A 13,743-nucleotide genomic window follows, 5' to 3' on the forward strand; every position below is an offset into this window, starting at 1 on the left:
GGACCGCACATATAACCCCATTCCAGACAAACCCTAGAGGCCTAGACCGCAGTCAAAGCTCACTCCACTCTCGGCCGCCCCCTTTCCGTCTCGTCCTCTCCCCTTCTGATCCATGTCGTGTTCCGACAACAGCGCAACGTCCGCCGAGGACGGAGACTGGGAGTCGTTGTTGCGCGGGGCGGGGCCGGGCGACATGGAGGAGCTCACTGTCTACATCACTTTTACGTCGGTCATGGATTTTGAAAGGGGCGGAGGCGGAAGCTCTGGCTCCGCGCCGTTCCCGCCGCCCGGTGACGCAGTGCGCACAACGCTCCCGGCATGTCTCACCATGCAGCTCCGGGCTCTCCACGCCCCTCCCAGTCCACCGTACCATGTGCCCCTCTCTGCCTTCTCTACTGCTCTGGAGGGTGTCCCCGACCATCGCTGGGTCCTCGTGCCTACTGTGTCCTGGATTAGGGGGTCTTTGCCACGCCAGTACGCCGGCTATGGACAAGGCCGAGGACCCACCGAAGATTGATGAATGGCCATGCTCGCCCTTGCCCTCGGCGTAATCAAGATGAAGATCTCCTGAAGGCGCACACTTCAAACGCATTTGAATAGTTGGCATGTTTATTCCTACGTTGTAACCGACCATGTGTAAACCCTAGGTACCCCCAGCGTCTGTATGGTTTAGTATGTAGACACATTCGCAAGGTTTAGAGCTTAGAAAAACTCATACAATCTCGAGGAAGATCAATATGCACTTTGTATCCCATTACAATCAATATATAAGAAGCGGGACTTAGGGTTTACCCCATTAAGAATGAACCTGAGTAAAACATCGTGTCCCTACTCTCCCTGTTACCACAGATCACCAAGCTTGGGAGCCCCTACTTGAGATCTGCAAGTTTTAGCACTAACATTGGTGGCTTCTACTTCTTGAGCTTGCGTTGGTTTTTCCCTTGAAGAGGAAACGGTGATGCAGCGAAGTAGAGATAAGTATTTCCCTCAGTTTGGGAACCAAGGTATCAATCTAGTAGGAGGTACAAGCAAGTCTCCAATCTATGCACCTGCACAAACAATCAAACACTTGCACCCAACGCGATAAAGGGGTTGTCAATCCCTTCACGGTCACTTGCAAGGATGAGATATGATAGAGATAGATATAAAAGACTACTAAAACATAAAACAAAATAAAAGCAAATAGAACTCAGCGAGGTATTTTTGGGTTTTTGGTTTATAAATCTGAAAATATATGATGAAAAATAGACCCGGGGGCCATAGGTTTCACTAGATCTCTCTTAAGAAAGCATACGTGGAAAAACAAATTACTGCTGAGCAATTGATAGAAAAGCGAAAGTTACACTACAAAAAAATACACTTCCGTGATGATACGTGTTTGTCATAGTAGGTCGCGTTTTTTGTCATGCATGTACATCCATGATGATTTTATGACAGAATCAAGATAGTCATACCTGTGCTGTTGTAGAAGTGTTCCATGACATTACCAAAATTATCATCACGGAAGTGTCCACTTCCATGACGATAAATCGCGCGTCATAGAAGTGCTTCCGTCAAGGGTGACCAACACGTGGCATCCACCGTAACGAAACGCCATTAAGCTATCGGGTTGGATTTTGGATCCAATAACCCGTTAATAGCTCCGACCAATGGGGATTTTCCACGTGTAAAATCATCATTGGCTGGAGTAGACACGTGTCAGCTCCGCGTTGTCACATGTGTCACTCATCCAATGGGCGAGACGCGCCTATGATATGTTGAAACGTGGACCGGCCCATCAAGTTTAAATGGGCCGGCCCAACTAAAGGCCCACAAGATTTTGCGGACCATAATGGGCCGGCCCAGCTAAAGGCCCATGAGATTTTGCGGACCATAATGGGTCGGCCCAGCTAAAGGCCCACAAGATTTTGCGGGCCATAATGGGCCGGCCTAGCTAAAGGCCCACAAGATTTTTGTGTGCCATAATGGGCCGGCCCAGGTAAAGGCCCACAAGATTCTTGCAGATCATAATGGGCCGGCCCAGCTAAAGGCCCACGAGATTTCGCCGATATTAATGGGCCGACCCAGCTGTAGGCCCACAAGATTTTGAGGACCCTAGTAGGACGGCCCATTAACTGGCTGCCATGTTTTGGACCAAATGCCGTCCCATATTTGATCCAGTCCATTAATGGCCTACCATGTTCCGGGCCTAATAATGGCCCATGTGAGATCCGGCCCGTTAAAATCCTACCACGTTCTGGGCCAAATTACGGCCTAGATCAGGTCCGGCCCTTTAAGAGGCTTTGGGCTAAATTATGGCCCATATCAGATTCGGCCCGTCAACTGGGCGCTATGCTTTTGGGCCCGCTTGCTAAAAGCCCATTTAGTAATTCGGCCTGATATTAGTTTCTGCCTGTTAAGGGCCCGTTTAACATTTTGGCCCTATATTTATTTCGGCATGGTAAAAGCCTGTCATATAGTTGGGCCTAACTATGGCCCGGTTTGCATTCGGCCTGCTCACAGCCGATATCTGATTGTGCCAAACAAGGACCGAGACAATTTTGGCCTGTTAAAAGCCCGTGATTTGATTCGCACAATCATGGGCCGGGGTCCATTTCGGGCTGCTGCCGGCTCGTGAGTTGTTCGGCACGTTTCAGGCCCAACCTACTTCTCAGCCTCCTAAAAGCCCATTGAGTTTTCTTGCGAAAAGATGGCCGGGGGTTACTCAGCCTATTAAAGGCCCGAATCTACTAGTGGGACAGTTTACTTTTGGCCTTTTAACGGACCAAGATGACGGGGCCCATGATGCGGATCATACATCATGATTGCATGACGACCCGATTATGTACCGTAATTTTACGGTTTGGCCGGTTTACTGCGAAGACAGGATATATATACAGTAAAATAACTGCAGCATCGTGAATAAGAAAAAACCTAGACTATACAATAAAGAAATTACGACATATTACATCCAATGGGCATCAAGTTCGCCACTATGATAATAAAGACAAGCAGACAGCAGATTACATACACTGTGCATCAAAGATCGCCACCCAGTGCAAATAAACATGCCAACAAAATAATATACAAAACCGATAGCACTTCAATAGAGTTCAAGAAAGGTTAGCCCTGCTGGGGAGCTGCAGCGCAAGCAGCTGAGCAAGCTGATGAGACTGCGCTTGTTCAACACTTATATCTTCCTCACTCTGAAAGATAAACAAACAGATAGATGCCATGTTTTGCACATAAAAGTATCAGTGCTGACAATTCATCACATTTCTTACTGACGAATAAAGTGACATAGTTTAAAATTGCATTAACACAATATGGTATTGTTCAGGTCAAGACATGGCAGGAAATGACATTGTGAAGGAGTTGGCAGCTTCACGACACCACTGGATTACAGATCAAGAACTCATAAGTATCAATGGTTAGTGTGCTGTCAATTTATCCCATTTCAGATTGGCAAATAAAGAGACGGTTTAAATAATAGTAGAATGATATGACATTGTTCATAGTTAAGACATTACAGAGTATGACATTATGCTGTAGTGGGTAGGTTCACCACACCACTGAATTACGGATGAAGAACAAAAGCATACATGCAGTGCAAAAGAAGATCACTTGCTCTGTGTAGTTTAATTTATATGGTATGAAGAAGGAACTTGGTTGTACAACTGAAACTTTAAATTGAGAAGGACAAACTTTTGTTTATGAACTACATAATAAACTTTAAACATGCAATTTGATGCAAACACCAAAAATAAACAGCTGTTGCAGTCATGCCTAACCAAATATACACAACAAAGTTTGAAGGCTTGAGAAGGACAAACTTACATTATTTGTGAAGACAGGCTCTATAAAGCCCTTGTCCATGCTGATGGGGGGGGGGGGCAATTCAAGAAGTTTACCGCAGAATCTTCTTCATAAGCATTGCCTTTATTCTACATTTTGTTAAGAGTAAATATAGATGTGATAACATACGAAAAAATGGAGAATATTTAAGATAAGATGAAGAGTGATGCTACATAACCAAGTAGCTATAAATGTAAGTGCAGCGATACAGTTAAAAGATACAACCAAGAGCAATGCGCAGCTAAACTTCTTCAGTACCAACCTTATGGTAAGAGTAAATATAGATCTGGTGTGTAGAAAGTGGACGACAAAGGAAAATAAGCTGCAGAGTGATGGTGCATGAACAACTACCAGTAAATATAGGTACCCTGATAAAGGACAACATGTACTTATAAGAACAATGCAGAGCTAAAAAATTCATTGGCATTGGATATATTCTACACTAATGTAACCATTCATACAGATCAGATAATTTGGAGCGAACAATTGATAAGCAAGATATCATGCATACTGCTGTCACATAATGAACTAGGTATGTATGCAAGTGCAGTGATACAGGACAACATATACTAACAAGAGCAAAGTAGCGGGCAGCATATTTGCGATATCCCGTCGTTCTTTTCAAATTGGAATTCTTCTTCGAGCAGATTTCCTGCAAAAAAGATCCGTAAGGCACATGCGGAAAAGTAGAAGTTCAAATTGTCATGTGATTTCATAGACAGTACCTCGTCCTGGGAATGAGACCAGTGCATAACAAGGTTTTTCCATTCAATGTCTTCTAAATTTAGCACATGAGACTTCACCGGAAATTCATTTATAGACTTGCCATCAAAGTGTGATTTCCTCAGGTAACACCGATACTGCTACAATGCTTCCTTGAAAAGCACAAGCTAGCTTTGCTCGTCATGACTATCCAGATTGACCCTCGCCTAGTTACAACATGTAATGTAAATCATTGATGTGTTCAATCAGCAAAAAATAGGAAAATAATAACCATGAATAATAGCACTTACACGTAAGTTGGACAGGAAGATGTGAAAATGGTGTTTATCTTCACTATAATCTTCCCATGATGGGAATATATGCACGTAGTCCCTAACAACATTGAAAGCATTGTCTTTTGAACTGGGAATAAATGGAATGGGTTCCAATCTGCAGGAATAGGCCGTCTCTGCAGTTGGGATAAGTCTTCAGCCGGTGGACTTGCTGTACTTTTTGTTGGAGTGGGATTTTTCTGTGGTACGACTGGTGCTATGGCAAATGAAATCAGTATATCTTTTGCTGGAGTGCAGGTCCTGTGTGGTGGGGCTAGTGGTGTGGCCAGTGAAGTATGGGTACAGTCTGCTGGAGTCGGTCCTACGTTTTGTGTCACTGGTTGTACAACCAATATAAGTGGGGTGCTGTCTGATTTCTCCGGCACCACCACATTTTTCAAGGACTTTGCTGGTGCTCCTTCAGGTTCGACAATCACCCTCTTCCTTTTTGATGTCTGATGCACAAGAACAACATTTGAGTGAAAAACATGGTATGATGACAGATGGAATATGTATTGATAATGGATGGGCATGGCATCTCGACATATATGACGAGCAAACTAAGCAGATGGCGGTGCAACAAAGTAGAAGAAATGCAAGACAACATATGCAAGATATGCGCAATCAATAAAACCTTGCCAAATTAGAACAGACACCTTGATGGGTGAACAGGACAGGCCATCTGCCTTTGACTCCTCGAGGTTAGAATAGACATTAGGATCATATTCTGAACAAGAATCAACAGGTGGGGAGCGTATGCGTTTCATTGCATCCAGAATGGCACTCAATGCCTTGGTGCCAATTTTGTAAGTCATTGCAGTGTTTAGCTTCAAGAGTGGACTGCTGCTAGTGCGATAAAAGCAACTACACAGATCATAGTGTAGATATAACGCGGAAAACCGTAAGCATCAGAGTAAAATCAGCAAAGTGGAACTTGCTGGAATATATGTGCTAGTACTGCCGATACGGCTAGAAAGGCTTCGGATACCAGTTCTCTTCAACCGAAGGTGCGGTACTGTTAATATCAGTGTAACTCTCAAAGGCGACACAGCTCCCTGCATTTCCTTGCTATTCTTATAGGATTCAAGTGGGCAGGTCACTACAAAATCCTACGAATCAAAGAGGCTCAAAGTGTCCATCACAACCGACCGTATAGACTTCTACACTGCAAATGTCCCTGCTCATCTTCAGTACAAGGAACATACTGTACTACTATCATACTCCCTCCGTTCCAAAATATAAGTCTTGGTAGAGATTTCCACTATGGATCACATACAGATGTATCCAGATACATTTTAGAGTGTAGATTCACTCATTTTGCTCCATATGTAGTCCATGGTGGAATCTATACAAATACTTGTATTTAGGAACGGAGAGAGTACATATTAAAGAAGAACGTAAGAGGAACATGGTAAACAAGAGCAATCAGATTTTGGATAATAAAATGTTGGTTGCGCAGTGCCCACACATGATGAACCAGAGCGCATTAAGAATGCAACTCCCAGCTGTCTCTCGACCATTTCAGGCGGTTGGATGAAGATCCTACATCTCCTAACCCTTCTTCTTCCTCGTCTCTGATTCTTCCCACACAGAACACCGCACGGGCCGCCGGCCGGACCACCGGCCACCATCGCCTGTGTTACTCCGCCACCCCACCCCACCCCGCCCCAACCCCCACCCGCGTCGAGTTTTCTTCGTTCGGCGAGGCCCCACAACCACCCGAGCCCCTTTGTTCGCACCGACGAACTCCGGTGAGCTCTGAAAAATTGACTGACCCAATTTTGAAATTTAGTCTACTGTGATTTAACTAGTATGGAATATAAAAGGGGAAAACCATAAGCATTGGGAGTATAGTGTTGAGCGTGCCATGGCAGATCTAAAGGTGCAAACCATACAAAGGCAACTTCACAACCAAGACAAGAAATTAGAGTAAAGCAGTGACGATCTATTTTCTTTCTGCGATAAATAAGTTGAGCAGATACGAAAGAGTACCGCCTCTGGTGCGGCGCCATGTATGCATCTACTGAGAATTTGACGGTGCTGCGGTAGTGATGGCTGTCAGCGGTGTGGAAGCAGATCTAGGAGGGTAGATGCTGGCGGCGGGGCGCAGTGGATGAGACGGTTGTAGGAGCGGCGCCGGCAAGGTGGACGACGGCGGGGATGAAGCGATAGGATGGGATGCAAGGATCCCGGTCCGACGCCGTGGATGAGAGAGGTCGATCTCTTGTAATGGACGGCGGCGTCGGGTTATCAGCTCCGGCATGGTGGAAGAGGATGGCGGTGGATGGGGTGGCGGACGGCGGCGGACGGAGGATGGTGGGGTGGAGAGGGTGTTTTGGCGCCCACAGAGTACGAATGGGGAAAAGGAAGGTAGAGAGGAAGGGGGAACAATGTATTCAGGGCGCACTTGTCTCAAATGCGAGGAAATTTACAAACTTAGCCCCCGTTTCAAATTTCCTACATCACAGCAATATTAGTCGGTTGGGGATAGGACGGTAATCTCGCATACACCGAATATTTGCCGATGAGAGTTTGTTTTTGGCGCCCACCGTGTATGAATATGAATCGGGGAGGGAGTCGATTTCGGCCGAGGACACACCGTGTTTTGGCGCCCACCGTGTATGAATCCGGGTGAGAGGCGGTTACCACGTTTGGGTGAAATTACAAACCTACCCCTATTGAAACCTATAGAAATCCAGCAGATAGGCTTTGCGTGGCAGGGATAGGCAGTAGTAATTTCCATCTCGTAGATTTTGGTTTCGGGCGGTTTCTGCAGCTTTCCCCGCTTCATTCAAATTTTGCAGAGTGCACGTTTACCGTGCCAACTCAATTCGAATCCCATTTGTATTCTATTTTTTTCGAGCGGGATCCATTTTCAATTGAAATTAAATTCTATATACATCATTTTTTATATATACTTTCAAAAGCACATAAAAGAATTTTGCTCCTTTATATGTATAATATGATTTACAAATACAGTGATCTCAAAATCTTAAGGTTGAATTCAAAAAATTTAACCAAATTATGTTCTACTAAAATGTATAGATCAGTAATATCTACATATTAAATAACATAGATGTGCGTGAATTCATATGAGTATGCATGTTTTATAGATAAATTTTGGTTCGAGTATGGATTACATGTATCATCATCTCGAATTCAAATATTTGAATCCCTTTTATGTTCACTCCTTTCATGCCCATCTCTCTCGCATGCATGCTCCTTCATGTAGCTATCACTCTCTTTTCTCCAGCTCACCCGCATGCTCACTTCATGTTTTTCCTATCCTCGCAAACCTGGTCTCTCGACATCTCCCTTGAGAAGTGTCACACTCTCCCTATCATTATACATTACACGGTTTTCATTATCTCTCACGTCTCTACTGTTCTCTGGTATCAATCGGTACCTAAGCTTTCTTTTTCACCGCCATACACACAGTCTCCACTTGTCTTTCACTTTGTCTTTCTCTCTACGGGATTCTCTCACACACCCTATATGTCTCTGCATATGACTCATACCACTAAAATTACTCTCTCTCTCTCTCTCCTGTAGACACAACGTTTGTTGCGGTCTCCTTTTCGTCTCCATCCCAGACTGACATTATTCATTTGTTTACCGATCAGACAACCCCCCTCTCTCTCATAGACACACACACAACTCCTGCTTCCACTCCCCTTCCCGACTATCGTCTCTCTCTCACACACAAAACTCTCGCTTTCGCACCCCGACTCATATTTCTCTCACAAACATTTATCGACTAGCCTCTAGATAGGTTTATACACCCGCACACTCATGCTTCCACTATCGCATACATGTCTCTCTCCCGCTCCTTGTATCTATACAAAGACAAGAGGCGCACGCACGCAGTCGGCCTCTCGCTGTCTCGCACACATGAGTGTTACGTAAAGGTGACGTTAACAAATAAACCCTAAAACCCTAGGTGCACGATTTCTGCATTCGCGAGTACCAGGTACGTGGTGGAGCACCTTTGTAGGAATAGTCAGCTCGCGTGATAATTTGATCCGTAGGAGTTGATGGTCGGGACCACAGGTGAATGACTTGGAGCGCGGTGGCTCGCCAGTTGCCACAGATCGAGTAGCCACGTTTAAAATATCATTTTTAGCGGGGTTAAGAGTTCCGATTTTCAATGGCGCGTTATAAGTACTAAGTAGTTTTTAGAACGATTGGTATGGAGCAAAAATGGAATTCATAGTACTACGTACCTCCTTGGCGTATGGTTGTATGGGTTTATGTTGCGAGATGTTTAACCTGGTAGTTCTAGGGCAAATACTATGGTTTAGATTTAGATGATGGTTTTCAGTAATGAAAATCGGAAGGGGAAACCCTTCTTTGATTAAAAAAACTACGACCTCCATTCTGGTTTACTAGTCCCCATCGTATTTTGGGTCAAAGTTTGTCCACGAATTTTACTTGTAAAATGTGAATGGAAAACGAGATTTTGTTATACCCAAACAAAAAAGGACTGGAGGGAGTGATTGCTCTGACACGGACACGACCTCTCATAGCGCAGGCATTGAACCGGTGGGCCGGCCAAAAGGGCCCCACTCGCTGCAAGCCCGGCTGAGCACGCCTCCTTGCCGCATGCAACCAGCTTAAGACTACCCCTCCTGCCTTCGTTGAATCCGCGCGTGTGCTGGCAACACGTCCTTTTGCGAGCCGACATGCATTTTAGAATACAAAAAATGACTAAAATATAATTAGTTTATGCATGGTCTTGACTTGTTGTGCTCGCACTGGTAGCAGGAACTAGTAGAGGTTTTTCTTTATTTATAACTCTCCTCACATTTTTTTGGCTTTGAAGTGAAACATGGTTGTGGACATTATGTATGAACGTGCAGATATCTGTGAACATGAGTTTGATGTGGAAGTTGAACTTGGAATGTCGGGCTTGCGTGTGAACTATACCATGTCCAATGCTTCATCTGTTATTGTTTGGAAAGTAATCGCTATTATTACATGACCCGAAAAAAATATTTTGTGCCACATCAGTAGATGCATGGACATCACAACAGGCATGCTGACTGGATAAACATTTTAACCTAGCTATTATGAAGGAAATTTTGTATTGACAACAGTTTTAGATAGCAGGAGACGCCTAGCCTGCTCTGCCACTGCTAGCTTATTTCTGACTTCTTCCATCCCTTCTTTGGCTTGGGTGAAGAGAGCATCTGATTGCTCTTTTCTATTCTTTAGGAACTCAGCTACATTCTCAAGGGCTGCTCCACGCTTTCTTTCAGCCTTTACTAGAGCCACGAGGACACGAACATCTGTCGACTCCACCTGGCTTGTGTGTAATCCAGCATCATCTGGGAATTTGCACCTTGTGTCTAATCCAGCATCATTAGGGAACTGGCACCTTATGTGTAATCCAGCCTCATTTTGGAAACATGATCTCGAGGTTGACCATTGTTCCTTCCTCGCAGGAACTGCATCCTGACATGAAGTTACTTCTTTTTTAGATCAATACTCAGAGCAACCCAGATCCATTTAGTAGAAGCCAGATAAACGGAACTCGGAGAAGTGAATTCAAAAGGAAAAAATAATATAAAAACAGACTACAAGGTGAGAACACCCACTTCCTACATCAAGCTAAAAACGAAAGCATTAGGACGACTAAGACTCTTCTTATTACACATCGAAGAACACCAGGCCTAAGAGAAACAGAAACTACAACATATACACATCGAAGAACACGAGGCTAAACGAAAGTAATTGATAGGGTGTTACTTACCAAAGCTCGTTTTACAGGTTCGGTGCAACTCCTCTTTAACTTGCCATGCTCCTTGAAGATGTCCCCAATATCCCGTGTTTGGTCTTCATTGCTCCTCTGCATGTTCGCACTCGTGGTTTTAAAATCTCAACATGGCAGGAAAAATATACTACTAGTAACACTCGCGCATCTTGTGGGCAACATTAAAGCACTCGGCTGCCATGTTAGAGCATCTCCAATAGAATCGCAATGCATGGCGCTTTAAAAAAGCGTTTATAGTGCTGAGATCGAGAAGTAGAGATAGAGAGTAGAGACTAGAGAGTAGAGGATAGTTCTCAGCATAGATAGATAAAAAAAGATAATTCAACTACTCCTCGTCGTCTGGATCCTCCTCGGTGATGTCCTCCTCCGACGTTTGACTGTAGGCGTGAAGATACCGATCGTTGTCGGATTCCCAGGGTGATGCTGCACCTAGCCTCATGTTGAATCGAGCATCCGCTTTTCGCCTATGCTTGTCCTCGCGATAGGCGGCTTGCTCCGCCCTCCTTTGTGCGTAGAACTCGCGCTCGTTGATGATGTCCTGTGGGAAGTGTGAGCGCCACAGTGCCATGGCTTCCTCGTCCATCTCGGCGATGCCGAGATGGTGCTCCTGCCTCTGGTTGTCGCGACGATCCTCATCGGTGCTAAGCCGCGGCAGAGGCGCGAGCTCCTGCGCCCGATCCCGCGTCGGCATGTTGGGGAAGTTCAATGTTCTATGAGGCCACTGGAGGCGCCACGCTGCCACGTCGTACGCGCGGGCGGCCTTGTTGGCAGTGTCAAAATTGCCGAGGCCGAGGTGCATCCCGCGGAACCGGATCTCGGCAGAGAAGCCGCCGGAGGGGCGCGCGCGGATGCCGCGGTATCCCCAAGTTTCCCAGCGACGCGGCGGCATGGTGGCGCGGCGGCGGTGAGGCGAGAAAGAGCGGGGAGAGAGCGGTGGTGAGGCACTGAGCGGGGAGAGAGCGGTGGCAAGGCACAGAGCGATGGGAGGGCGTTGGATTTTATAAAGCGCGTCGGACGCCGCGCGCCAAAACTAGCGCACGCCCGGCCGCTTTTTCCCGCGTGCGCGCAATCCTTTCCCGACGTCTCTGCTATCTCTACTCTCTTCTCTATTGTTATATTTATTTAATATTTAATATTTAATATTTATCTCTACTTCTCTACTGTCTACTTTTTTCTCTATACTTTTTTTCTTATTAAAAAAACAGAGTTGGTGATGATGGTGTGCCTGCCATCCTGCAATATAGGCCGTCTGATTTATATCTGACAGATAGGAATGAAACAATGGTAATTTTGCAAAAAGATACCCTTACCCCTCTCCAAATTTGCAAATAAGGCCTTCCCTTGTTCATCCTTTTCTCCCACAAGATAAACTACTCATACAAATGCATCTTGATGCGTGCAACGCATGGGCATCTTGCTAGTTCTAAAAAACTTTCCGTCATTTGCCACACTACTGGTTGCAGATGAAAAACCTACCCAAGCATAGCGCGATACAGGAGCGATGCACAATTACAAGCTGATATTCTGTTGGACAATGGAGGCTATAACCAATTACTTTTACGGGAACAATAGCACCTAGGAAATTTGAAGGGTAGGTATGAACAAAATTGGAACTGCACATGTACTGCTAAGTGATTCAATACACACATTACCAATCAAGGAGGAGAACGATGGCCGCGGCGGCCTGTGTGAGTCATGGTCAGCAACGGGAGTCAGTTCATTGTCCATGACGGTGGTGCTTCTGCGCTTGGCATCGGCTTCAAGGAAGCAGATCCGAGACCGTGGAAGACGATGCCGGGGAAGAGGCTCCGTGTACGACGACGACGGTGGACTGGCTCCAGTGCGGCGTACAAGGTCATCGATGAGGCAGATGCGCTGTGGTGGACGAGTGCGTCGATGTAAAGGGGAGGAGCACGAAGGCTGCGGTGCCGTGGAGAAGTCTATTTTGCGGTGGGGATAGAAACTGGGGAGTATTCAGGTGTACTACTTGGGTGCCGGGGTGGGGTTGGCTGGGTAGGGTGAACCTGAAGTTACGAAAACAGCCCCCTACCAAGCGTCATCCGTAGGCCTATTCCGAAGGCTATGATGGTAACTTCCCACTGCTCGAATCAGGGTCGCGGGAGATTTTCCCGCCGACCTCAAAATTTTGTGACACTGAACTCCCCGTGTGGCATGTTGAGTGATTCGGCTAAGCAACTAGCAAGTAGTAGTAGTAAACTCTGCATATTAGGTTTCACCAAAGTCAAACTTCCTAAACTTTGACCAAGTTTATAGAAAAATATAAACATTTACCATAACAAATATGTATGATGTGAAAGTACATTCAATAATTAATCTAATGGTATTTATTTGTTATTGTATATGTTAATATTTTTTGTTATAAGCTTTCTGAGAGTTTACAAAACTTGACTTTGACCAATGCTAATACGCGGACTTAAATAAAAACGGAGGGAGTACACATTTGTTTTCTTAGTTTGTAGTGAACTAATCATTTGTTGAAATTGTGAAATAAATATATTAGGCTATTGACTTCAAATGTAATGGTCTATACAATTCAATAGTTACAATCATTGTCGAATCCCAAGATGTATACAAGGTCTATAGTACTTCACAACATGCTCAAACTCACATAATCCCAGTCAAATGAGAATCTAAGTGCATTTCATAGTTATTACTTTGTAGGATGCAACAAAACCAACCATAACTCTACATCAGCCATTATAGAAGCAACATTTTGAACATATCCCAATGTGTGAATGAAACATGCAGAGAGAGCTTGCGAAGATGGAGCAGATAGGGCGGGAAAGATTGTATGTATGTGGACGAGAGAGTAGGAGACAAACCTAACGAGACAGAGAGAGAGATCGATAGAGAAAGAGAGAGGAAGAAGTTAGGTATGTGAGAAAGATGGAGACATGTAATATACGTGAGATGCGTGTGCATCCGGATTCTGTATACGTGGAAGGAGAAGAAACAACATGTTTGATGAGAGAGCTGGAAAAACATGGATGAGAGGGGAAGGATCTCGTGGGTTGAGGGATTGATAATTTTGTGCGGGGGAGAGAGGGATTGGTAATTTTGTGCGAGAGATAGATAGATAGA

This window comes from Triticum dicoccoides, chromosome 4B, assembly GCF_002162155.2.
Source record: "Triticum dicoccoides isolate Atlit2015 ecotype Zavitan chromosome 4B, WEW_v2.0, whole genome shotgun sequence".
NCBI classification, from domain to species: domain Eukaryota; kingdom Viridiplantae; phylum Streptophyta; class Magnoliopsida; order Poales; family Poaceae; genus Triticum; species Triticum dicoccoides.